Consider the following 27,360-nt stretch of genomic DNA (forward strand, 5'->3'; position numbering starts at 1 on the left):
TCATTTCTGATTGGCTCCTATGGGTAAGTTACGTAACCCAAAATTTGTCTTTACTCCTTCGGGGAACTCTCCTGTGGTAACTTCTTCACCTCACTCAACGGCGGACTCTCCTCCCAAGGCAGCGCCAATGGCGGGAGTAGCTCTCCCTCGCTCCTCCTCAACACAGCCGCCTTTAAACAAATCCTCGCCTCCGTCAGCAACATCTTCCAAGCGTCTCAAACAAGATGCCTCTTCATCAGAGAAGTCACCATCCCCTATTTCCATGGAGATGCTTTTTGAGGAAATTCGTGCCCTTCGGCCATTTGTGGAGGAGACCAACAGTAAGATGCAGTTTCTTGAGGAGAAATGGTCGTCCATGGACAACAGAGTTACATCTGTGGAGCAACAGATTTCGGATCTTCAATCTACTTCCCAGAGGGTCTCCTCCTTGGAAAAATCTGTTTTGGCGCTTCAACAGCATACGGAGGAATTGGAAAACAGAAACAGGAGAAACAACCTTCGTATTTATGGTTTACCGGAATCTTTAGAAGGGGACGATCCTGTGCTCTTTTTCTCCTCCTTTCTCCCGAAGCTTTTGGATATGCCGTCCACCACTTCCCTCAATATTCAGAGAGCACATAGACTTGGTCCTCGCTCGTCCACATCAACCAAGCCACGGGGAGTCATTATCCTTTTTTAGAAGTTCACAGATCTTCTCTCTGTTCTCTCAGCGTCCAGAGCCAAGCGTCAGGTCTCCTGGTTGGGTCAGAGAGTGTATCTTTCCCAAGATGTTTCAAATGCTACTGCCTCTCGTCGGAAGGAATTTTTGTCTCTACGAGCTCCTTTGAGGTCTCTTGGTGCTAGATATGGTTTATTCCACCCATGCACTTTCAAAGTTACGCACCAGAATCAGACTTGGACCTTCCAGGATCCTGCTGAACTCAAAAATTTCATTCATATCCGTTCTAATTCTGCTATGGAGACCTCTTCCTCTTCTTGTGGCTGATTGTTTAATTGTTTTACACTTTCAGATTACTTGAAAATGTCTAACTTTTGCTTCCCTTACAGGTCATCCATTTTTGTCCCTGTCTTTGTTTCTGTTTATTAGTCTTTTCGTATTGATTATAAATATACTTTCTTACTCCCTTGTATCTAACTTTCATCTCCCTCTACCCTTTGTTTAATAATTGTATCTTGTTTTTGTCCTTCAACAATCCTTTTTGACTTCTCTGCTCCTAGCTTCCTCAGTTCTTTCCTCTATGTGTCGCTCTTGGATTTTTACCCTTTGGTCGTCATAGTGTCTTTTCCTATTCTCCAATGTTACCCATTCTTTATTCATTTATCTAGATGGACCGACTTCTTCTCCACCTGGCTCTTCGGTTATGTTCTTTGTTCCGGTGCGATCCGGCCTGGTCTCCCGTCTTGGGGGATCTGTCTCGTTGAGTGTCGCCATTTCCCCGTTGTCCTATTTCGTACTCCCCTCAGGTATGTTTTCTTTAGTCATCCCTTTGGGATATGTGCTGTCTCTCCTTATATTCGCTTTCCTTTCCCGCTTCCTTTTTCCTTTTCTCTCCCCTTTACTGGTTGATCAATTCCGATTCTCCTTTATTTCTCTTTACCCCTCTCCTTCCTTTTTCAACCTACTTTATCGATATTTCTCAAAGTTTTCTCTTTTTCGGCTTGTCTTTTGCGCATGCCCCCTCTTTTTCACTTTTTCTGTCCTATTTGATTCTATGTTATTTGTTAATTCAAAGTTGTTACCTGGAATGTAAAAGGTTTCATTAACCCTATTAAGCGGCAGAGAGTTCTGTCCCATTTGGATTCCTATAACCCAGATATAGCTCTATTGCAAGAAACCCACCTTAATGATGTTGAATCTCTGAAGTTAAAAAGAAGTTGGGTGGGTACAGTTTTATTTTCACCCTCTGACAACAAAAAGAATGGAGTCGCTATCCTCTGTCACAAAAGGCTTAAATGTACGGTTCTGTCCCAGGAGACGGACTCTAAAGGTCGTTGGATACTAGCCAAATTACTGCTGAACTCTATTCCTTTGACTGTTTTTAATGTCTATGGGCCTGTACAAGCAGATTGTTCTTTTTGGCCTTTAATTACAAAGAAATGTATTCAATATAAGGATGTATCATTTATTTTTGGTGGTGATTGCAACCAGATTGTTGACCCGTTCCTTGACCGTAAATCCACAGTCCGTTTCACACCGCACAAACCCCACAAACAATTTCTTAATACTATTTCACAATCACACCTTATTGACTCTTGGCGTCTTGCACACCCTGACACATTGGACTATTCCTTCTTCTCTCCTCCTCACTCATCTTTTTCTCGCCTTGACTATATTTTCCTCTCTAAATCTTTATCTCAGAATGTTCTGTCTTCTTCCATTGAACCTATTGTCATCTCGGACCACGCTCCCATCGTAACAGATTTTGACCTACTCCCACCACATCCTAAACCCTCCCGGTGGCGCTTTAATAGTGCACTTCTTACTGATCCCAACTTTTCTTCCTCTTTTCGCTCTTTTGTTGAAGAATTCTTTTCTCTTAATTCGGATCCTAGTATTTCTTCCCACACTCTGTGGGATTCCTTTAAAGCCTCTGCGAGGGGATTCATCATTGACTTTGTCTCTCGGAAGAAGAAACAGTTTACTCAAAAGCGGAAATCTTCCCTGGCCCATATAAAATTTTTGGAGCACCAGTTCTACACATCTTCTGATAAATTTATGTCACCGGATCTCCTGCGAGCTAAGCTGGAATTCAACAAATTAACTACTGACAATGCTTCTTCGGTTCTTCTTCGCAGTAGTGCAAGGTATTACGGAGGTCGCAATAAATCTGGTAAGCTCTTGGCCAACTATCTTAAATCCCGTAAGGAACGCACTCTTATAGACTCTATATATTCTTCTGCTGGCACTCTTCTCCACAAAGACAAAGAAATCCTTGAGCAGTTTCAATTGTTTTACCAGAATCTTTACACCCCAGAATGCCCTCCCACTCCTTCTCTTATTCAGAGCTATTTTGAGAATCTCCCTAAACCGTCTAATTCTCACCTTAATTTTCCGGATCTTGACCTCGATCTCTCACTACATGAACTCTCTGCAGCCTTGACATCCCTTACTAAAGGCAAAACCCCTGGCCCGGACGGCTTTCCTGTGGAATTTTATTTGCACTTTTCAGACATTTTACTGCCTAAACTTAACCCTCTTTCATTCATTTTCCTCCTCCGGCAGGGCAGAAGGCACTTTTCAAGATGCTACCATTTGTCTGATCCCCAAAGAAGGTCGCGATCATCAATTTTGTAAAAATTATCGGCCGATTTCGTTAGTCAATGTAGACTACAAAATTTTTGCCAAATTACTTGCAATGCGCCTAGACCCCCTTATGCCTCACCTCATTGGCAAAGAGCAATGTGGCTTCGTTAAGGGCAGACTTACTTCGGACAACTCTCGCCTTTTTCTTAACGTCCTAAATAAAGCTCCCTCACTCTCAACCCCTCTTGCTGCTATCTCTGTTGACGCAGAGAAGGCCTTTGACCGGGTTGACTGGTCTTTTTTGTTTGCTTCATTGCGGTGGCATGGCTTTGGTCCCAAATTTATATCCCTTATCTCTCTCCTATATTCTGCTCCCAAGGCCTCGGTACTTGTGAATGGACAACTTTCTCCATCTTTTAATCTTCAGAGGGGTGTTCGCCAAGGTTGTCCTCTCTCCCCACTTCTTTTTGTCTTATCTCTTGAACCCTTTTTATCCTCCATTCGCAATAACACTTCCATTTCTGGTTTCCCATATGGTTCTAATCAATTGAAACTTTCTGCCTATGCGGACGATATCTTATTGTTTATTTCTGATCCTGAATCCTCCATACCCCCCTTGTTATCCGAGTTTAACTCCTTCTCTTTGGTTTCAGGTTATAAGATCAACTCGGACAAAACCGAAATTCTCCCTCTCACCTCATCCTGTCTCCCCCATCTTTTCTCTGCTACTGGTTTTGCCTGGAGTAGCTCCAAGATTAAGTACCTTGGCATTTTGTTTTCCAACTCCATCTCATCCTCGGTTAAATTAAATATGTCGGCAGTTTATTTCCAGGATTGATCAGTCGCTCTCAGCCTGGAATCCCCTCTTTCTTTCCTGGTGGGGTCGATTGGATTCAATTAAAATGATGATTGCTCCTATTCTAATTTATACCTTTTCTATGTTGCCGGTTCATATCCCTACATTTTACTTTAAAAAAATCGATTCTCTTGTCTCTCGATTTCTTTGGAAAGATAAGAAATCCAGAATTTCTCTTGCCACCCTCCGTAAGCCCAAATCTAATGGTGGGGTTAACTTCCCTGATTTCCGTCTTTATCATAGATCCTTTTCTTTACGTCAGGCTTCGAGATGGATCTCATCAACTCTTTCTCCTTTCTCGCCCCTTTGGCTTCTCATTGAACACTCTTTACTATCACCCTTCTCCTTTGCCGAGGTGGTACGATTCTCTGCCAGGAATCCCTATTCTCTCTGTCCCCTATTCAAACATACCTCCTCTCTTTTAAATCCTTTGGTTCTTCCCTCCGTGGTCACACGTACGTCCTTTTTGAATTCTCCTATCTGGTATAACTCTCTAGACCCATTTTTTGGAGATCGTGGAGGGTCAAGGGCGTAATGTGGGTCAACCAACTTTTTGACGGCATATCCCCTTGCTCTTTTCCCCAATTTCAACTTTTATTTCGATGCCCTCGTTCCTTTCTGCGGAAATTCACAACCCTCATGGCAATTATCCTTGATCGTTATTATTCTCTCCCCTCTACAACATCATCGTCACCTCCCCCTCCTCTTCTCAGTATTCTTGCTACACTCCCTAAAGCATCTCTCATCTATAAATCTTTTGTATCTCTGTTCTGCTTGGGTTTTCGGATCAGATAGAACCCGCTCATCAGAGCCTCACTAACCCAGTCAGAACGTTACCCCCTCCCTCTCCCTAGGGCCTATCTACAATAGGTAACCACATATATCTTACCACCTAAGGACAGGGACTTCCTACTATACATACCAAGACCTCTTATAATCGGCGGCCTCGCGATCCCATACGGATCCAGACCTCTCTGCCCATACGACAGTATCACAAGTGGCGGCCTCGCGATCCCATACGAATCCAGACCTCTCTGCCCATACGACAGTATCACAAGTGGCGGCCTCGCGATCCCATACGAATCCAGACCTCTCTACCTAGACGGCAGTCTCAGCACAATCGGCGGCCTCGCGATCCCATACGAATCCAGACCTCTCTGCCCATACGACAGTATCACAAGTGGCGGCCTCGCGATCCCATACGAATCCAGACCTCTCTACCTAGACGGCAGTCTCAGACGACAGTATCACAAGTGGCGGCCTCGCGATCCCATACAAATCCAGACCTCTCTACCCAGACGGCAGTCTCAGCACAATCGGTGGCCTCGCGATCCCCTACGAATCCAGACCTCTCTGCCCATACGACAGTATCACAAGTGGCGGCCTCGCGATCCCATACGAATCCAGACCTCTCTACCCAGACGGCAGTCTCAGCACAATCGGCGGCCTCGCGATCCCATACGAATCCAGACCTCTCTGCCCATACGACAGTATCACAAGTGGCGGCCTCGCGATCCCATACGAATCCAGACCTCTCTACCCAGACGGCAGTCTCAGCACAATCGGCGGCCTCGCGATCCCCTATGAATCCAGACCTCTCTGCCCATTCGACAGTATCACAAGTGGCGGCCTCGCGATCCCATACGAATCCAGACCTCTCTACCCAGACGGCAGTCTCAGCACAATCGGCGGCCTCGCGATCCCCTACGAATCCAGACCTCTCTGCCCATACGACAGTATCACAAGTGGCGGCCTCGCGATCCCATACGAATCCAGACCTCTCTACCCAGACGGCAGTCTCAGCACAATCGGCGGCCTCGCGATCCCATACGAATCCAGACCTCTCTGCCCATACGACAGTATCACAAGTGGCGGCCTCGCGATCCCATACGAATCCAGACCTCTCTACCCAGACGGCAGTCTCAGCACAATCGGCGGCCTCGCGATCCCCTATGAATCCAGACCTCTCTGCCCATTCGACAGTATCACAAGTGGCGGCCTCGCGATCCCATACGAATCCAGACCTCTCTACCCAGACGGCAGTCTCAGCACAATCGGCGGCCTCGCGATCCCCTACGAATCCAGACCTCTCTGCCCATACGACAGTATCACAAGTGGCGGCCTCGCGATCCTATACGAATCCAGACCTCTCTACCTAGACGGCAGTCTCATACGACAGTTCATCCTATGATCACCATAACATACAAAAAGGGAATCAGTCTCACTATTCATCAGATCACACAAGGACTGCCAGTTCGAGCATAGCCTGTTCTCAGGTTCGAGGGGCTCCTCTTTCCCTTATTCAGTTACCACTTACCTGATCAGGGTTAACATCTGTTCATGTAGCCGCAGCTGACTAGAAGAATAGGCTACCCTCTCATACAAGAACACGCAGCACATGTTGGTTCACTACAAACTGGGTACTTTATTACTCATTACATACACAATCACATAACATTACGATATAACACATAACCTGCAAAGAAAAGTGAAAGATTAAGTTGTACACTCTAATAAGAAAGGGTCGACATCACCTTAGTAGTATGTAGCCTGCACTCAGTGGTCATCTAGGTTCCCTTCTCGTCTGTGCCTCGGCTCGCCTGGAATCACCCTTCTCCGAGTCACTGGGACCTCTTCCTTATCGGCTACTCTCTCCTCTCTGGCTATTCTGCTAGGAGAGCATCTGTCTCTCGGTTCTTCTCCGCCTTCAAGATGGCGTCTGTCTTCCCTGGAATAAGTAGTAGCTTTACTGCTAACGGCTAGATGCCGCCTACGGACTGAACATGTAACTGCCTCAGACTTTCACTAATATAGAGGTGCGTTTCCTCATGGAAAATTCCGGCCTGTAACCTGCCGCCCACCAAATTCTTGTACCTCCCCGTACCAAGGACACGTTCCCAGCCGGCCGGCCTGATGTAGTGTCTTCGGCATGAAGAAAAATACAATCCTTCGATAAGGGCCGGCCTGAACCGGTTCTCTCCAAGCGAATAACACCTCATAACTAAAACATTACATTTGACCTAGAAGCATCTCAAGCTGCCGGAGCAGAAAGAAAGATGGAGTCTCTCCCGTTTGAGGCCTACCAGGCCTGAATTCAGCACGGCTCCATGAAATACCCTCACTACAGGACAGGTTATCCCTAATACTAACGAATCTATCCCCTAGGCTATGTGTGCAAGCCCTGATCTATGGGGAAGAGCACAGAATCATGTCGAAGTGCCTAGTAAATAGGCTCCATTCACTACTCTAACCCTTAGACTTGAATGATAAGAGACTGAAGTCACATTCCATCATTGTGCCACACAAGAAGGCCGGGAAAATCGAGCAGAACAATCTCCTAATCCTAATCGTGTCAAAACTAAAGTGGAGCTTTCTTGGGAAACAGATTTTTGTTGTACTTGGCCGATTGCTCTTTGGGATAAGCTGTGGTCCAGATCTTTAAAAATTTCTCGCTCTGCTTCTCTTACTCAATCCTTATTTTATCTGTATCATAGACTCTACCTCTCTCCCCTTTCTTTATCCCGTTTTTCCCCCTCCTCTGACTCTAAATGCTGGTCTTGTGGCTCTTCTGATGCTGACCTTTTTCACATGTTTTTTCTGTGCCCAGTTGTTTCTACCTTCTGGGGGAAAGTGTGGTCATGCCTCTCTCGTATCTTCCCTCTCCCTTCCTCTTTCACAAACTCTTTTCTCTTTTTGGGTAGCCTTTCTGAACCTTTGAACCTGCCCGTTCATCTACACGGTCTCTTTGACCTGACGCTTGCTCTTGCCTTCCAACACATTTCTTCCAACTGGAAATCTCTAGCTTCTATTTCCTTACAAGGCTGGTGGAATTCTTTATGCCATTTTCACAGACTGGACGTCTCCTTTGCCTCCACTTGTAAACCTGTTCGTAATGTTGATCTTTTCTGGTTGCCTCTCACCACGTATCTGGACTGCTTGGCCCTAAAGAAATCTATACGTCTCAATGCAGAAAATTTTAGACCCCCTTGAATGTCTTGAACTCTCTCCTTTTGTTATCTCATATAGGTTTATTTAATACTATTGCTTGTTTATGATGGTAATTTTGCATCGCTGATTTATATAGTTTGAATATATGCCGTAATTATTAGATAATGCATGGTCTATATTATTATCTTTATATCTTCCCCTCCCCTTCCCCCTCTTTTCCTCCCTTATCCTATCCCTTCTCTTGTCTCCTTCAATGTTAAAATTCTCTTAAAAAGCTTTGTGGGTTTCTAACATTGATATTAGCAGTGTTAAGTTTTTTCACTGGATTCTGTATTATTGCAATGTATGCTGATATCCTCCTTTTGTTATCAATTCTTTAATAAAGCTTTCAAACATAAAAAAGAAAGAGATCATAAATATTTCTAAGGGAAGATTGTTGATTCTTTTTACGCTGTGGTGTTGAAAACATTGAAAATTACTCTCCTAGGATTAACTCCTGTATTTGGAAGAAACTTCACGTTTTTTTTAGAATTCTAAAAGAATTTCATGAGTGCTCTTTACAACTTGCAACAGATCAAATCAGTAACAAACATCATATTTATGAATGAAGAGTTTCCACCAGGTGGAAGATTCTCCATTTTTAAAGGTAAATCAGACATATGGTTGCACATTTCCACATTTATGTTGCTATAATTGCAAAACAAGCATTGTCAAAGCCAATAGGTCTCACCAACGCAAGAGGTATTGGCTTTGCCAATGTGTTTTATCCATTTTGTACACCAGCATGGCTACTGTTCAGCATGGCTAAAGGTTAGTGGCATAAAGGTTACTCGCAAGGAGGAGAATGGAATGGAGTGTCAGAATGGGAATTTGGACTAGAGTATTGTAGAGTGGAGTTTATTGGAGAGGCATAGAGTGGGGATTCGTACAGTTGAGTGTAGTGGCGTAGAGTAGAGTGGACTCTTGTAGAGTGCATTGGCTTAGAGTTTTGCGGAATATAGTGGTGTAGAATGGAGTGGATTTAGAGTGCAGTGGCAAATAATTAAGCAGCATACAACGTAGTGATGCAGAATGCAGTGGCAAAGATTAGAGTGTTGCACAGTAGCGTAGAGTGAAGTGATGCAGAGTAGAGTGGCATAGAATGCAGTGGTGTGACTGCATTGGCATTGAATGAAGTAGTGCAGAGTAGAGTAGCATAGAGTTCAGTGATATAGAGTGCAGTGTTGCAGAGTAGATTGTCATTGGTGTAGAACGCAGTGGTATAGAGTGGTGCAGATTGCAGTGGCATAGAGTGGTACAGAGTAGTGTAGAGTGCACAGGCATAGAGTGGTGCAGAGTAGAGTGGCATAGAATGCAGTGGTGTAGAGTAGAGTGGCATAGAATGCAGTGGCATTGAGTAGAGTGGTGCAGAGCGGAGAGCCGTGGCGTAGAGTGTAGTGGCGTACAGTTGAGTGAAGTGACATAGAGTACAGTGGACTGGTGTAGAGTGCAGCTGCTTAGAATTCAGTGGTGCACAATGCAGCGTCGTAGAATGCAGTGTCATAGATTAGAGTGGTACAGAGTGCAGTGGTGCAGAGTTGAACGGGGCACAGTAGAGTGGTATAGAGTGTACTGGCATAGAGTGGTGCAGAGTAGAGTATAGTGGTGTGGAGTGATGTAGGATGCAGTAGTGTAGAGTGGAGTAGTGAAGTACAGAGTGGTGTAGAGTTCAGTGGCAGATAGAGCAGTGTTGCAGACCAGAGTGTCGTAGAGTGCAGTTGTGTAGAGTGACGTAGGGTGCATTGGCGTAGAGTGCAGTGGCTTAGAGTAGAGTGGCATAGAGAGCAGTGGAATAGACTACAGTTGTGCAGAGAAGAGTGCAGTGGTATAGAGTGCAGTTACAAAGTTTGCAGTGTTGAGTAGAGTGGTGTAGAGTGCAGTGGCATAGAGTGGCAAAGAGTGGAGTAGAGTGGTGTAGAGTGCAGTGGCGTGAAGTAGATTGTTTCAAACTATAGTGAAGTGGTGTGGAGTGGTGCAGGGTAAAGTGAAGTGGCGTAGAGTGGAGTGGTGCAGGGTAGAGTATTGTGGCATAGAGTGCAGCAGCATACAGGGGATTGGTAGAGTAGAGTATATTCGCCTAGAATGCAGTGGCATAGAGTGCAGTGTTGCAGAATGGCATAGAGTGGAGTGGCGTAGAGTAGAGTTGTGCAGAGTAGAGTGGAGTGACCTAGACTACAGTGGTGTGGAGGGCAGTGGTGTGGAGGGCAGTGGTGTAGAGTAGAGTGGCATAGAATGAATTGGCAAAGAGTAGAGTGGTGCAGAGAAAGGAAGAGAGACGTGAAATGAAGTGGCGTAGAGTGCAGTGGCTCAGAGTGCAGTTGCGTGGTGTTAAGTGGAGTGGAGCAAACACAAGGAGATGATGGACGGAGCGCTGAAACGTTTCAGACACTCACCCCCAGTCACTGATATGCACATCAGTCTTGACCCTGTGCCTCAAGGGAACAGTCCAGCCTGAACTTCCAAACCAGGTCTTCACTGTACCCGAGACAAGCATTTTGGCTGTTCGGGCTGGACTGTTCCCATTAGGCACAGGGTCAAGACTGATTTGCATATAGCTGGGTCTGAACTGGGGTGGTGAAGTGAGCTTAAGAACGATGATGGACTCAACCCAGATCTGTGACTGGAGGTGAATGTCTGAAAAGTTTGTTTGCCTTAAGTTGGCATGGCATGCCCAGACATGGGTCCCTTGCTCACTTAGCCACTGGATTCAAGCTAGCCTAGCTGATGAGGGCTGTTACCCTAAAACCGGTCCGAGGATGCTTGTTTCCGGTCCAGGGAAGACCTGGTTCGGTGATTCGTGCTGGAGTGTTCCCATAAGGAACAGGGTCATGACTGATTTGCATATAGCTGGGTCTGAACTGGGGTGGCGAAGTGAGCTAAAGAATGATGATGGATTCAACCCAGATCTGTGACAGGGGGCAAGTGTCTGAAAAATGTCAGTGCTCCGTCCATCATCTCCTTGTGTTTGTTAAGTGGATTGGTGCAGAGTAGCATGCAGTGGCATGGAGTGGTGCACAACAGAGTGGAGTAGATTGGAGTGGCGTACAGTGGAGTATGCATGGTATAATACAGTAGGACACTGCCATTGCAGACAATACATTTTCAATTGAAATGAATATTTCATTTGCACAGACATATGGTTTTAGTAATGAAACTATACAGTGCACAAACGATAATGTGTGGAAATGGCATCACCTTGTGTATTGATTTGTTTTGATCATATTAAAGTATTTGTTTCCAAAACACATCAGAATTAAAAAGCAATGTGCTTCGTTTGTGCTTTGCTAATGGTGATATATTCTGAAATGCTTTCCCAGTTCATTTAAATGTTGTTGTGCGCTGGAAAAAAATCTTTTCCTCTACCCCCCAGTATCCAGCGAAATTGACACATAAATCCTCTCACTTTGAACTCAGAGAAAGAAAAAGAAACATCAAGCTCCCTCACAGGACAGAGCCTGACATTTGACCTCTGTCTTGGAATACACAGGAAATGTGGCAAGATAAGAACAAGATTTACAGGCCTGTTTACAGAATAGAGAAATCGTGGAAGAATACAAGGAGAGGTAGTGTGAAGAGACTTTGTTCCTTGGGAGGGATGAACCGAATCTAGCAAGCCTCGAACAAATACATCCAGCAAATAAAAGCAAAACAATGTGAGTTACAAACTACAAAGCCGGGGGGAACATGGCAGCCGTCAGCTAAGTGGCCGCTGGCTGACTGTCATCGGGCACTCTTCCGATTTCTCTGATGGGTCTCCAGTCACGATTTTTGTATCAATATTTCCCTCCCCACCTCTCCCCCACCTGAATTGTACCTCTTTACCTTTTTATCCTCGGAGTTTTGCCTTTTCCGCATCGGGCCAGTACATGGCTCCAGAGCTCTGGGGAGAAACGCTAGCACTTCGAGCTTCACGCTGGGAGGGCGCGTTTCGAGAGTGGCATCGAAGCGGGACCGCCGGTTTCCTAGTCGGGGCCTCTGGAGGCAGAGTTAGCACCAGAGACTACATGGCTGTGGGTCAAGGACGCGAGGGGCTCACAGAGGGGGAGAAAACCCCCCAGGTAGGGCGTAGGGGGGGTCGGATTGGACTTGGAGGCTGGGATCAAGGTTGGAAAGGAAGGTAAGGACATTTTTGGATTCCTTTCTTGTGGACTCCAAACCCAACAGAGGGTGACTGTAGTTGCTGCCCGGGAATCAGGAGGAGGAGGGGGAGCCCCATATTATATGGAGAGGGGAGACGGCCAGCAAGTAGAAGGTGCACCTGTATTAAAAACGTGCAGATACACTCTAAGAGCAAGGACTGCTCAGCTCCCCTCGGACATCGGATTGTATATGCAAGATACTCCCTCCGCAGCAATTGTAACCCTGCCAAACATACAAAAGAAGAGAGGTGGTGAAGGAGAAAGGGTAGAGAATAAGGGAGAAAGCACTGATTCCTCAGAACTCACAAAAGGTGGAGGGAGAGGTAGAGGGAAGAAACCCCAGGCTCCCAAAATAAAGATAACACCTTCTTTGAAATCATACTACAAAGTCCTCACTGCCCCTGCCATTCGTGCTGTTAGCAGAGAAGGCTCCTGCACTAGTATCACCAACAAGATGGAATCGAATCAATCTCAATATATCTCGCCACTGGTAGTAAAGCAATCTTCCCCTATACTCTTAGCTCCTGATAGCATGGCGGTGGCACTGTCTGAGGGTTTTAGTGGTCCCCAGATATCTGTCCATCCTGCGGTTTCTATCACAAACCGCTTTGCTGTGTTGGAGGCGCAAGATGGTGAGCCGGGTCCCTGTCTAGAGCCAACGCAACAAGAAACAACACTCCAACATCCCTTTACATCAAGTCCAGGGTCAGTGGCCGATATTCTTCTAGCGCTCAAGGACGAGATAGGGAGTAGATTCACTGTCTCTGAGAACAACCAAGCGGCAATTCAGGCATCGTGTGCTGTATTAGCTCAGAAGTTGGAAGAGGTATCCTTAAGAACAGACACTCTCGAGCAGGAAATCCCTAAAATTAAGGAGGCACTGAATGCTTCCTCAGAAATGGCTAAATTAGTAACCCAGAACATGGAAATGAAGGATGATCTAGAGCGTCTGGAGAACCATTCCAGGAGAAACAACTTGACACTGATAAATGTTCCAGAAGCCCTAGAAGGTTCCGATCTTAGGGGGGTTTGTGATAGCACTACTAAAAGAGACCGTGTTAAAAAATTCCCCAAATATAGACCTGGCACAAGAAATACAACAGGTGCATCGTGACCCCTATAAAAGGAATCCAGCAAAACAGAAGCCCAGAAAAATTCTCATACATTTTCACACATACACTATTAAGGAGACAATTCTATCAATAGCACTGAAGGAAGGGACACTTACATCTAATGCCCTCTCTAACTCATTTTCATTCAATATCAGGTCTGATATATGTCATACCACAGCACAGAAACAGTGGGAGATGGGCAAACGAATGGTGGAATTAAATAAATTGGGGGCTAGAGCACAATTGAAATGCCCTGTGTCACTTTGTACCATGTGGAACAATCACGTGTACATTCACCGTTCGGTAGCGGAGGCAGATGATCTTATTGAAAAAATTAAGAAGGGAGCGGAGGTGTAAGGGAGGTGTGAATCCGAAAACAAGGGAGGCCGCAGAAGATCAGAGATATCAGGGAAAGAAATGGTTAATGATCTTTTTTTATGTTTGACCCGAGGACTGGAAGCAGATTAGGCTCATAGCCTAAATAGCAGGGAGTGTTCCCCGGAGGGTTGGAGGGGCACGGGGTGATGGGAGGGCGGGAAGAGGGGGGTGGGAGCTCGGGTGGGGGAGCAGTGGGAAAAAATTCAAAACATTCCTCTAACTCATTTTCAGTTTTAGGTGGTCTGCTCTGGGTCCTCTGAATCAGGTGTAGATATAACTTGAAGGGCTCCTTTAATAGCTGAGACCTTGCAATAGGAGTCGGAGATCTGAAATTCCTCTTGTGAAATATTAACGGCTTACGATGTCCCCGTGGACAGAGGCTAGCGATGAAATATCTAGAGCAAAGCCCGCCCAAATATGTCTAATTCAGGAGTCCCACTTGAGCCATCTAGAGAGCCGCACCATTTTTGCTCGGTTTCCGTGGATGAAATATTATTGCACTTCAGAACAGATAGTCCATTGTAAGGAAGTGGCTATTTTGATGAAGCATGGGGCAGGCTGTACAATTAAATCTACAAAAACTGATCAAACTGGGAGATGGATAATGGCTAGATTAGACTTTGGAGGGTCGGAGTTGGTATGCGTATCCTTTTACGGTCCCAACATTGATGACCCCACATATATTTGTAAGCTGCAATGGATCCTGATGGAAGTAGCCTTGCCAATAATAATTGGTGGATACTTTAATGTTCTTTTAGACCCATTAAAGGATAGATCTAATTAGAGTCATTATGTAGGGGCACCCCGGGTACGTCAGGCTCTAAATAACATGATACACGATCTAGAGCTTGCTGATCTGTGGAGGGCAAAGATGGGTAACAAGCAGGGATACACCTTCCACAGTAAGAAATATGGACATTTTTCCAGAATCAATTATGTTCTGATCGATAGGTCCATTGTAGAGGGTATGACATCAATAGACATCCAGCCCAGTCATATATCAGACCATGCCCCTGTTGTATTTAACTTAAAAGGAAGCCGGGAGAATGTAAGACCTAGATGGACACTTAAAAGATCTATGCTGTCTGATCCAGAGATAGCAAGAGATCTCAAATGTGCTACCCAAAACTATTTCTCTGATAATATTGGATCAACATCTATGGACTATGCATGGGATGCCTTCAAGGCATATGTGAGGGGCTTTCTACATAGCCGCATATGTACAAAGAATAGGAAGGGATTACGTGAGTTACGATTGTTGGAGCATACAATCTCCCAATTAGAGGCAGAAAGGATCCGGCATAATCAGGGGGCTCCTGAAAGAATATCGCAAGCCCAGAGGGACCTTGATAATGCCCGCCAGGAATTCAGAGTAAGGCTCGATCAGAAATGTAAGGCACAATGGCTGTCAAAATCCATGCAGAATTTAGGATATGGAGAGAAGGCAGGAGCACTTTTGGCTTGGAAAGCCAGCGCAGATTGTGTAATACAATCACATAAATGAATTAATAATTAATGAAAATGTGGAAACATCGAGCAGACTGGTGGACTTGCAAGCTCGGTTGATCTCATTATTCTCTGAGTTGTATAAGGAGGAAATTAGACCTAATACGGAGTCCCTTAAGATCTGGCTGAGGGAGAAATCCCTTTTGACCTTAACAGCTGAAAGCTGTGATCTCCTAGATGCCCCAATAACCAAGGGTGAGATTAGAGAGCAAATCGAGAATTGTAAAAATAACAAAGCTGCAGTTACAGACGCGCCTCCTAACGAGATATATAAACTTCTGCGGGAAGAGCTGGTCCCGATTATGGGTGTCTTACTTAATTCAGTCTATCAGCCAGAGGGCATGATACCTGGCTCATGGAAGGAGGCAACAATAGTGCTGATCCTGAAACCCGCAAAGGATCCGCTAAGGGCGGACTCCTATAGAGCGATCTCCCTGCTGAATGCTGACTATAAGATGTTTATGAGCATTTTAGCAGGGAGGTTGGTCAAAATCGCCCCACAGCTGATTAATGCTGACCAGAAAGGTTTTATTCCCAAAAGATACATACAAGAACAAACGCAACAACTAATTGGCAATATAGATCTTGCCACAGCTCGATCCGAACGCTTGGCCGTAGTGACACTAGATGCGGCCAAGGCGTTCAATAGAGTCTGTTGTATGTATCTTTGGGAAGTGTTAAGGTCAATGGGCTTTGGGCCCATTTTTATTCAGAGCCTTGTAAAATATTGTCGGGGGCCTCCGCCAAAATACTATTAAATTAGGTTTTAACATCTAGCTTTAACATTCTAAGAGGAATGAGACAGGGTTGCCCTCTTTCACCCCTACTTTTTAACATCTATATAGAACCCCTGGCACAAGCAATCAGGGCAGAGGATCTGATTACTCCTTTTAAATCTTATCAATATAGCAGCAAGGTCGCTTTATACGCGGACGATCTGCTGCTATATACTGATAATCCCGTGGTCGCAATACCAAGGGTCGAAGCCTTGTTAGAGGAATTCAGAGCTTTGTCAGGCTATCTAGCTAACACCTCCAAAACTGAGGTGATGCTCTGGAATATAGACAATTGGGGGGTAGAATAAGTCAAGAGTTTAAATACTTGGGTATTACAATCATCAAGGAGATTGAGAAATTCCACAGATCAACCTAAACAGGACTATAAAAGAAGTTGACCGACTACTAGCTAGGTGGAAGAATCTCCCTTTAACAATTTACGGCAGGGTCAATTTAGTTAAAATGTTTTTTCTCCCTAAACTAACGTACCTTGCCATCTCCCTCAATTTCCCAAAATTTGACATCAGAAAAATCCAGAGTAAGATCACAAGTTTTATCTGGACCCATAAAGGTGCCAGACTGGCTTGGAAGAAACTTAGGCGCAGGCTGATTAAAGGGGGGGTTGGCCCTTCCAGATATTAAGTGGTATTGTTTCGCTTTTCAATTTAAAAATATCTGGATGATGCTTACAAAACCAGACGAGTCATCTTGAGGCAGGGTTTTGGCAGAAATGATTAGGCAGGATGGGGGAGAAGGGTTCCTATATAAATTCGGGGCACCTAGGTACTTCAAAAACGTGTGATTGAAAGTACTCAAGGCTGCCCTTAGTTTGTGGTATAAGATTAGAAGTAGATGGGGGATAGGGTATTAATCCGAGTTTTCCCCAATCTGGCAATCCCCAGGGACTTCGGAATGCCTTAAGGACAGTCTTGCAACACCAATTAAAAGAGCAGGTATCAAAATTTGGTCAGATTTGGTATCTTCTGAGGGGGTCTACCCATGGGAGGTTTTAAGAGCCAGGATTGAAAGTGGCCTCTCCAGATTTAAATACATGCAATTAGTTTCTTGGTTTGCTGCAGAGAAGAGGGAAATACATGGGATCTGGGAAGTGGAGCAATCCTTCCAAGAAGTAAACCCTAAAAGCAAGGAAATCTCAAAATGGTATAAGATGTCTATAGAGGCAGATGAGGAGGAATACCCTCCACCACATCTCGTATGGAATCAGGTTCCCTTGGAATGTGATATTGAAGATCTTTATGAACCATCTCTGAAGCTGTTGTACAAGTATGTTAAACCGGCAAATCTTAAGAAGAATTTCTTTGTTATTAATCGATTATACTACACCCCTGCCAGGATAGCAAAGTTTGCTCCACTCTCCAACCCCAAATGCCCAGGATGCGACCTTATCTATGCCAATGATATACATATATTCTACGAGTGTCCCAGACTCTTCGCCTTTTGGAGGGTAGTTGAGGAAGCCTTATGTGGTATTTTTGGAGAGAAAATTATCTTAAATGTGACTCTGGTATTATTTGGAGATCATGGTAAGCCAAGTAAGAAGATGAGACATACACATAGAGGCGTATTGTTGTATTTGGTTTTAGTAGCACAAAGGGAAATATGTATGAAGTGGAAAGATCCTTTGCCCCCCAAGCATCAAGACTGGATTAAAGTTGCTTCCATAGTGGCTCGAATGGACCAGGGAGGTGGAAATGAGAATTGTTTGAATATCTGGCAGGCCTTTACAACGTGGGGTAGAGGTCTGGGGCTTGCGTAACACCCCTTGGCCCTATGATTACACCAAGCCACCAACAAAGGGGCAGGTCTGGTTCTAGGTACTAGACCAAAGCGAATGCAGCAGCCGTGGGGCGAACAGGTTGGAAGGGCGGCTATTAAATAATTGCAGACGCATACTTGGTGAAATGAGGACAAAAAAAGACACAAAGCCAACGGTAAACAACGGGTGGAATGCATTCCCAGGGAAGCTTTCTGAATGTCCCCAAGATGACTTTAGCAAACCAGACAGCTGAGCTGTCTAATGTTCCCCTTGGAGGAACCCCTTTGCACAAACCCCCATTAATTATGGGGCTGCTTTCTTCCATCCCACAGCCTGAAAACAATATTACTGCAGTCAGTGACTAGAGGATGAATCCATGGTGCAGAGGTAATTGTTAAGGATAAGTGAATGCTCACAGGTTTACTAGTTTGTAAACACTTGCGTAGTTTTGCAGGTGGGAATGTGCTGACCATTCGTGCACTCCTAACCCCAAATTTGCAATTGTGCAAATTTCATGATACAGGTGGCTTATCAGTATTTGCAAATGTCAATTGCAATTCTTTGAATCAGGATTAGGATCAGGTTCTAGCAAACTGAATTTAAGTTGGAAAAAAAGGTTATCAGTCAGGACCATTCTGTTTTATTTTACCCTTTGCTTTAGGCATTTCCTCCAGTATAACTTAAATGCCATTAGTAATCAAAAAAATATTGTGCACCTGATTGCAATTCTTTTAGAATAGGGCTCACATACTCATGTATCCTGTCACAATCAAATGATAACCAAATGCTTGAATTCAAATTTGACTCCATCTCTGTATGAGGGATGTAAGATATATGAAGATGAAAAGTCACCCAACTCGTAATTTCGTATAGTTTTTTGTTTAATTAACTTTGCCTCTTTGTGAAGGGCAAATGTTGAGGCGTTAAAAAAGAGGAAAGGCTAGCCCTAGTTGTAGTCCTACCTGGTAGTAGAATACAGTTTCAACTTCTGTTTAGTGCGACAGGCAGACTGGTGCAGCTTAGTAGCAAAGGCCCACCCCTTTTTCACCCACCTCCTGTTGTGAAAGATCGAATTTTTCTCCCACTCCCGCTCCAGCCATTTCCCTGATGCTCCCCACCATTCTGCTCCCACACTGTATTGTTGTTTGGATCCCACCACACACTACCTCGTTTCATTTCAACGTGTTTAACTGTGTACCTCCTAGCATCTCATACCTGGTGTAAAAGGGGGAGGAGTCTAACCAAAATTAGGGTGGAATTGTCTTTCATCTATTTGAGGAGGACTTAAACATTCAAGTATGTACTAAATAGTAGGCTATTTTGAATTATCTAATGTTTTGTCCAAATATTCCAGGTATTCAGGAATGGAGTTCTACAAAGAGGGAGCAGCCCCAGAAAAAGATTTTGTGGCAGTTGAGTGGGATTTTAATATTTCGATTTCCATGCTGATTCACTGTCGACCCTCACTAGCACTCGCATGCAGAATCTAATCTTCCCAAAGTGAACTTCAGAACAACCACGTAAGGCCTAGTCCTCTTTTACTTAGATTCTGCTCAACATCTGCTTGCTGGTATTCCCAACATTAGCCTAACTGAACTTTAGAATGTCCTCCATGCCATTGCTCTTCTTATAAAAGGAGTGAACCCTCCGTAGTCAGCATACATGAGTGTGCCCTAGTAACAGGCTTTATCTTCAAGATGTGTTGTTTCAGATAGAATGGTTTCTACCTGTAAACCCAGTTCTCTCTTAGGGGGATCTCCATTGAAGTCATGAGCATTGAATAGTTCAGCCCAAGTGCGGGAATATCGGAGCACTTTACCATAGTATAGTTCTTCAGTGTAGATGTTCGCCTATCATCAGGAAGGCCTATAGAAAACACTTACAAACAGAACAGAATGCAGCCTATAAGGAAGGTAACAATGGGTAAATTCTTCAGATTGTACTTACAAAAGGGGTCAAGAAACCCATATATATGTATATTGTAAGCCAATACTTTGTAAAAACAGCATAAATCTATTTCACAAACCCTTTTTTGTAAAATAGAGAAATGAAGGCTAGCAGGACAGTGTAACCTCAGAGACTGCCATTATGTGAGTGTAAAAATTACGTATTTGCTTTTAAGGACCCAGAGACCCCCAGTATCCCATCATGCTCAGCAGGTGGCAGTTGCCTCAGTTCTTTTTGACAAGATGTGTCAGTGATAGATAGGTCTAATACCCACCTCAGTCATCTCCACAAAGGAGGCATGAGGGCTGCTTATGACTTCTTGTTTGTATCTCACACTGACTTTTGGTTCCCCTGTAGCTCTTTCCTCGTTGCCGGTTCTACCTGGCCCTTTCTTCTTCCCACCCCTTTTACTTTTCCCCCTATTCCTTCTATTCCCCATATGTCGTGTTTATATGGTATTCTTTGCTATAGTACCTCTTGTTACTGTGTTTTTTTTCCTATGTGAAACCAGGCTCCTGTAATCTGATGTTCATTTTGTAACTCGCTAATTCCTCATGTAAAGCGCTCTGATACATCAGGGTCTAGCCAGCGCTATATAAAACTCAGCAAATACATAAATAAAATAAATTCCCCTAAGAGGGAGCTCAGATTACAGGTAGGAAACCATTCCTTCTCTCTTAGAGGACATCCATTGATAACAATAAGCACTGACTAGAGTAGTAAGCACATCCCAGCCAAGGAAGGTGAAATAGACAGAGGAACAGCCAAAGGACCAAAACAAGCAAAAAACATTTCTCAGGGAGACCTGTCTGACTTGAGCATCTGCTGTAGCATCTGAGTCCAAACAATACTATTAGGTAAAAGTGTAAACAGATCTCCATGTAGCTGCTTTGCTGATTTCAGCTATGGGGACATTTCCCATTAAAGCGGCAGTAGCCGCTTTTCCCCTAGTAGAATGAGCCTTAGGTCTAGCAGATAAAGTCTTATTCAATTTTTGGTAGCATAAAAGGATGCAAGACACTTTCCAATGGGAGATGGATTGTTTGGAAGTGGCTAGACCTGTACGGAATGGGCCGTAGTTTACAACCAACTGGTCCGTTCTACATATGTCTCGTGTTTTGTCCAAATAAAACTTTAAGACACATCTAACATCTACGAAATGGAGACTTCTTTCAGCCAAAGTAGAAGGATGCTGAAAGAAGATTGGTAAGGAAATCATTTGATTAACGTGAAAATACAAAATGACTTTTGGGAGGAATTCTGTGAGACTCATCATCACTACCTCATTAGAGTGAAAAACGGTGAAAGATTTGTGAGAACACAATGCCTGTATTTCACTAAGCATACATGGTGATGTAATTGCTACAGGAAAAGCGGTTTTCCATGAGAGATGCTGCAAGGACAATCTATGAATGGGTTCAAAAGAGTCTGGTAGGAGACATATATTTAGGGATGAGCAGGATACCTAAAGGGAGGGAAAAACCTTTTTCAACCCTCTAAAAAGTCTTTGATAACCAGGATTTTGAAAAACGAGGTTTGTGAAGGATATTTTCTGTAGGCAGTAAGAGCTGCCAAATGAACCTTTATAGAAGAGAATTGTAAGCTAGCTTTTGCCAAGTAGAGTAAGTATAGAAGAATGACATCTTCTTGGCAGTTTGTTGGGTCCACGTTCTTTTCAGAAACCAAATACAAAATCTCTTCCATTTGGAGGCGCATGCTGAAAGAGTTGATGGCCATTGGTAATGCAGATTGGCTTCCTGAGGGGTTGACGCCTTGATGTGCCAATCATCTAGGTAGGGGTAGACGAAGACTCAATATTTGCTGAGATGAGCCGCTACCAATTCCATGCACTTTGGGAAAGTTCTGGGGGCTGACTTGAGGCCAAACAGAAGCACCTTATACTGATAGTAATCTTGCCGCATGATGAACCTCAAGAATGTGCAAGGCTTCTTGGCTATTGGTATATGGAGGTACGCCTCCTCAAGGTCGATCGATACGAGCCAGTCTCCCTGGTGTAACTGGGGATAGACCTGATGCAATGCCAGCTTTCGAAACATTTCCCACCTAATCCAATTGTTGGCCAATTTCAAATTGAGAATGGGTTAGTACTTGTTTCTAGGGCCTTTCTTCTTTACCAGAAAGTATCAGGCATAGATACTAGTTGTAGTCTCCACCACATGCTTCTGCAGAATGATGTTGACTTCCAATCATAGCATCTGTAGGTGGTGATTGGATGGTTTCCGTGGGATATTCAGTGAAGGACTTGTGAACCTGAGACAGTACTCATTCCGAACAATATTTAATACCCAGGCATCTTTTGTGAAAGTTTGTTACTCTGGCAGAAAAGCAGAATACTCCCCCACCTACCAGAGTGGGTAACGGAAGAGGGGGAAGGAAAGATTCATGGTTCGGAGCCTGCTGTAGGCTTTCTCCCCTGAGCAGGCTAATGGGTGGTTCTCCCTCTAGGCTATCACCGCTGTTGTTGCTGGTAAGGCCGCTGCTGTTGGGATTGCTGGTGACCTTGATACCAGTGCGGTGTTTGGACCAACTGAGGAAAAACACAGTTGATAAGGCTTGTAGGGCTGTCTTTGCTCCATTTGGCTCTCTAGGCCAGCTGCCTTGAGGGTTTCCATTTCAGATTTCATCTGAGCCATCTCATCATCGGTGTGATTGCCGAAGAGTGTGGCTCCTGAGAATGGCAGATTAAGGATCTTGTGTTGTGACTCTTGCTTGGGGGCCATGAGACGGAGTCATGAATGCTGTAATAATGCCACCCCATGACCGTACTCATGTGCTGCTAACAAGGAGGAATCACTGATGATCTGGTTGGAGACCATCATCCCCTCATTGAAAACCTCAAGAAAGTCTCCCTTTTTAGGTCTCGGCTAGCACATGCACAGCTCGCTCGGTGAGATTTAATGATTCAGAGGGAATTCTGTAAAGGTCTTCAAGCCCCACCCCTCTTTCCCATTGGCTGGCGTCACCGTTTATGCTAAACGGTGGCCAGCAATTGGGAAAGAGCACTTTGTGACGTAGACTTTTCCATTTTTAAGACGGCCCACTTGGACGGCCTCGTCTGACTTCCTCCCGTCGCAAAAGGTTTCTTATATTTATGGGGCCATGTGTTTCAAACACATGGCCCCATAAAGACAAGCTCCACCGCGTGTTTATTTTTGCATCTCGCTAAACCGTGGCTGCCTGGCGAGCGCGCACTCCAGCCATCATAACCCCTCTCCTCCACTACCCGACACCCCGCCGCGACCACCCCCGTCTCGGACAACACAGCCAGCGATAGTAAATTTTGCAGCTGCAAAACCGGGATCGCTGGCAGCTCCGTCAATGCACCTCACTCCACTGCGTATTGCTACAGTTATACCAATATTTCTCACACAGAGTGTGGCTCTCTCTCTTGCAATGTTCACTAGTGTTTTATACTATTTATATAATGTAATGTGTAACGTAACTGGTACTCATGTAAAGCGCTCTGCCAGCCGAGCGCTTGTTTCCCACAGTCCCCGGGCAGCGCACCGGGCCGGGGGGGGGGCTGAGAATTCTGCCCCAGGATCCCACTGGGCTCACTGCTAGGAGCAGGGCGAGCCTGAAAATCCCTGCGCCCCCTCTGCACAGACTGTAAACACGTGTGACGGGGGAGTCATAGGCCCGACCACCACCCCTGTGCAGGGGAGCGACGTCCAGGATGGGCACGAGAGAGGCAGGCAGCTGTCTCTCAACACTCCAGCCATCATAACCCCTCTCCTCCACTACCCGACACGCCCCCGCGACCTCCCCCATCTCGGACAACGCAACCGACGATAGTACATTTTGCTGCTGCAAAACCGGGATCGTAGGCAGCTTCACCAATGCACCTCACTCCACTGCGTATTGCTACAGTTATACCAATATTTCTCACATGGAGTGTGGCTATCTCTTGCAAAGTTCACTAGGGTTTTATACTATTTATATAATGTGTAAAGTAACTGGTGCTCATGTAAAGCGCTCCAATAACTTTGGGTCGAGTTTGCGCTATATAAAAACGCAAAAAATACAAACAAATATAAAAAGTGGTCATCCTAACACTGCTTTGTCAATGCACGTCACATAAATAATGCCTCGTTTCACTATAAGCATCACGTAGGGCATAAAAAGGTCTTCTCGGGGGCTTCACTTCAGTAACTTCATTTATACGTATAATCAGTTCCCTCAGAGCTCTCCCAAAGCACCTCAGTTTAAAACCTCAAAATTCTACCGTATAGAGAACACTCAGCTCCGCAAATGCGCCTCACTGTAATGCCTTCTGCTGTTAGTATACTGTGACCACACACTGGTCATAGAAAAATCTTCACGTTTGTGCATACACTTTACGCTCTGCATGGTCTGGGACTTCCATTCTGGCTCCGGATAATCTATACTGCACTATAAGGATGAAACACTCATGGTGCGCCACGCCTCACTGCTGATCATTATGGCCGATCACACTTTACATGGGTACAGTTGGGTGGATACATCCGTGAAGAATTCCTTCTCTAAATTTGTGATCCAACCAAACGAATGCATCTTTTACACTCTCGATGTGATGTTGATGTGGGGATCTGCACTTAAAATTTCTTTGGGGGTAGTGGTTTAGAGGCGACACCTTCATACTCGCTCTTAAGTTCATGTGCGAGGGGGCTTTTCATCAGCCTATCAAGCAGCATGAGGGGGTTCTCTTCTTTCTACCCCGCAAGGCAGTTTACGTGTGTGGTATTTTACAACACATGATCTTGAAGCGAGCACGGGTAACTTATTCTTCCCAATTTAAAGCAGTGATTGGGCGCGATACTCCCAACATGTAGACCGTGTAAAAGGCGTCCCTCTTACAACCTCACTCGAAGCAATGTCGGGTAACTTTTTCCTCTTATGTTTTATCCAAAGCAATTTGTTAGGGCCCATCAAAGCAATGTTTGGTGTAAGGAGCCCCCCTTCCCCAGGAGTGTGTGCGTCTGAGGCTCCCTCTTCCAGCTCCCCAACTCTCCATTCCTCCCGGCAGTTTGGCTTGACGGCCGACTTTGAAGCAGGGAAACCAGGTTTGAGTCTTGGCGGGAGACTCAAACATCTTGTGATTCTGGGTAATTCACATAATTTCCCCGTCCTAACAATGAATGAAAGTGTCCGTTTGTGATACAACTATACCCCAAGTTCGCATAATATAACACAGTACGCGCACTTTTTGAAAATCCGATCATGTCTCGCATTTTATTAAGTTAAAGTCATTTGCTTTGCTATACAATACCATAAGTAAAGCAAATGGCTTTAACTTAATCAAAGGCGAGACCTATTGCATTGTTTCTCTAGGGAGAATGTCGGCAAAATTCTGTAGAGAGGCTGATAAGACCCTGTCGTACCTGCCCAGAAGAGCTGATGAACTCGCTGCCTTCATTGTAGTCGCAGCTGTATTGCATACCTTGCGGTCCACTGAGTCCAGCTTCTTACTTTCCTTGTCCGGTGGGACCGTACATGAAGGAGTCATGACATTATGCTTTTTACCTGCTAAGATCACCACAGAGTCTGCAGATGGGTCAGATCGTAGAAAGAGAGGATGATTTGGAGGCTTGTTTTTTCTGGAGCCTCGATGGGGCTGATTTCATGGAGGCTGGAGTTAAGAATAATTCCATCGCTGGTTCCAACAGGCCTGGAACTAAAGGAAATACAGGTCTTAAGGCTCAACGATGGTGAAGCGTCTCATACATAACCGATGTGGACGGAGCTGGAACCGACATTAGTATATTGAGCTTTGCAGCTCCTCTCAACCAGGACCTCCTGGAAAGTAGTGATATCGTCCACTGGAGACATCCATGGTGGAGGAGAGCCTGACAGCATCAGAGAATATCTTCCTGCGCTGGAAGAGGAGGTGGTGTGGTAGGAACGAGGTCTAGACCATGTACGTGATCTTAATCTAGACCTTGACGCACGATGATGAGAGCGTCTTGAGGACGGGCTAAATGTAGAGCACCTGAACCTGTGGTAATGATGATGATGGCGAGACCTCGAACACGGGCTGCATGGAGAAACTCCAAGTCTCAGTAGAGGGGCCTGCCCAAGTGAAAGAGCAGGAATTGGTGCTTGTAGAAGAGGTGCTGGAGGAGGTGTCAGTGGAGGCAGAGGTGGTGATGGAGGCTGTGGAGATGGTGGAGGCAGAGTACAAGAGGCTAGTAACATTACTGGCAAAGAAGGAGAGTAAACTCTAGAATGGTCAGAGTCTGGAGATGATGAAATGCATCTCCATTTCCTTCTTTCTGCAGGTCTTGAAGTTCTCGATGTTGACATTCTCATCGACACTCTCCTCAACGTCGACTTTTCTCCTCGTGTTGATGTCAACACACTCCTTGATGTCGATTGATCTCTCTGTCTCGATATCAACATACTCCTCCACGTCGACCGCGAAGTTGCTCTCAACGTCGACCTAACATGCCTCAATGTTGACCCAGCCATTGACGGAGAACAAGTTAGTGCTGTACCTTGCCTCGATGTTGAACCTCTCGTCGACCAGGAACAACACTGCTGTTTGGCTAAACTTCTTTTTATTGACCTTCCAAGCCTGGGGTCCTCAGAGACAGACGTAAGAGCCCTAGTGGAGGACTGACCCTCTCCTCGCTCTTATGTCCCACCTTCAGAATAGCCTGCTGCCTGCCTCGCTCTTATATGCCGTGGAGGCCAATCTTCTCCCTTTCCCTCAGGGTATGTCTCGAAAAGTTAATGCAGTATTGCTATTTGTCAGGAACATGATTTTGTGGAAGGCAGATGATGCAGATGTCTTGAGGGTCTGATTTGGCCTTCTTTCTTCCACAGGCAGGACACTTATCAAAAAAATAAGGCATTTTATTTGTCAGAAAATGAAAGGTACAGTTGAAAACCTTCGAATCAAGTAGCTGTTACCAAAAACCAATACAGGTTTTTGAAAAGAAAAACCTAAACATATTGCACTCAGTGCACCAAGATCCGGTCACCAAGCGGGAAAAAACAACTGAGGCAACTGCCACCTGCTGAGCATGATGGGATGCTGGTGGTCTCTGGGTCCTTAAACGCACATTTGCTGTTTTTACACTCACATAATGTCAGCCTATGAGGCTGCACTGTCCTGTTATCCTTCATCACTCTACTTTTCAAAAAGGGTTTGTGAGAGAGATTTATGGTCTTTTTACAAAGTATTGGCTTACAATATACATATGTATGGGTTTCTTGACCCCTTTTTAAGTGCAATCTGAAGAATCTGGCCTCTGTTGCCTTCCTTATAGGCTGCATTCTATTCTTTTCTTAAATGTTTTCTACAGGCCTTACTGAAGAAAGGCGAACATCTACACTTAGGAACTATAATCTGGAAAAGTGCTCGGGGATCCCCACACCTGGGCGGAACTATCCAATGCTTATGCCTATCAATACAGTGGTGTAGCAAGGGGAGGGGCGGTCCACCCCGGGTGGCCCGCTCTTACCTGTGGCCGTGGAGGACCGCAAATGCAGGGACCGTCGCACCCCCACCCCCCGCTCTCAACCGCAAACACCAAGACCGCCACAGGCTTCAAAAGGTCTAGCTACGCCACTGTATCAATAGAGAGAAATAAAGCATTAACAACAACGCACCACCATATCTGACCTAGAAACTGC

The 27,360-nt window shown here is 45.1% G+C and overlaps 1 protein-coding gene across 2 annotated transcripts in view; it reads right to left on the reverse strand.

The window, feature by feature from the left end:
* Window positions 1–27,360, reverse strand: part of RNLS (renalase, FAD dependent amine oxidase) — a 455,130-nt gene that overhangs the window by 195,239 nt on the left and 232,531 nt on the right. The gene's annotated exons all lie outside the window — the stretch shown is intronic.

Source organism: Triturus cristatus, chromosome 1_2, assembly GCF_964204655.1.
Source record: "Triturus cristatus chromosome 1_2, aTriCri1.1, whole genome shotgun sequence".
Taxonomy (NCBI): Eukaryota; Metazoa; Chordata; class Amphibia; order Caudata; family Salamandridae; genus Triturus; species Triturus cristatus.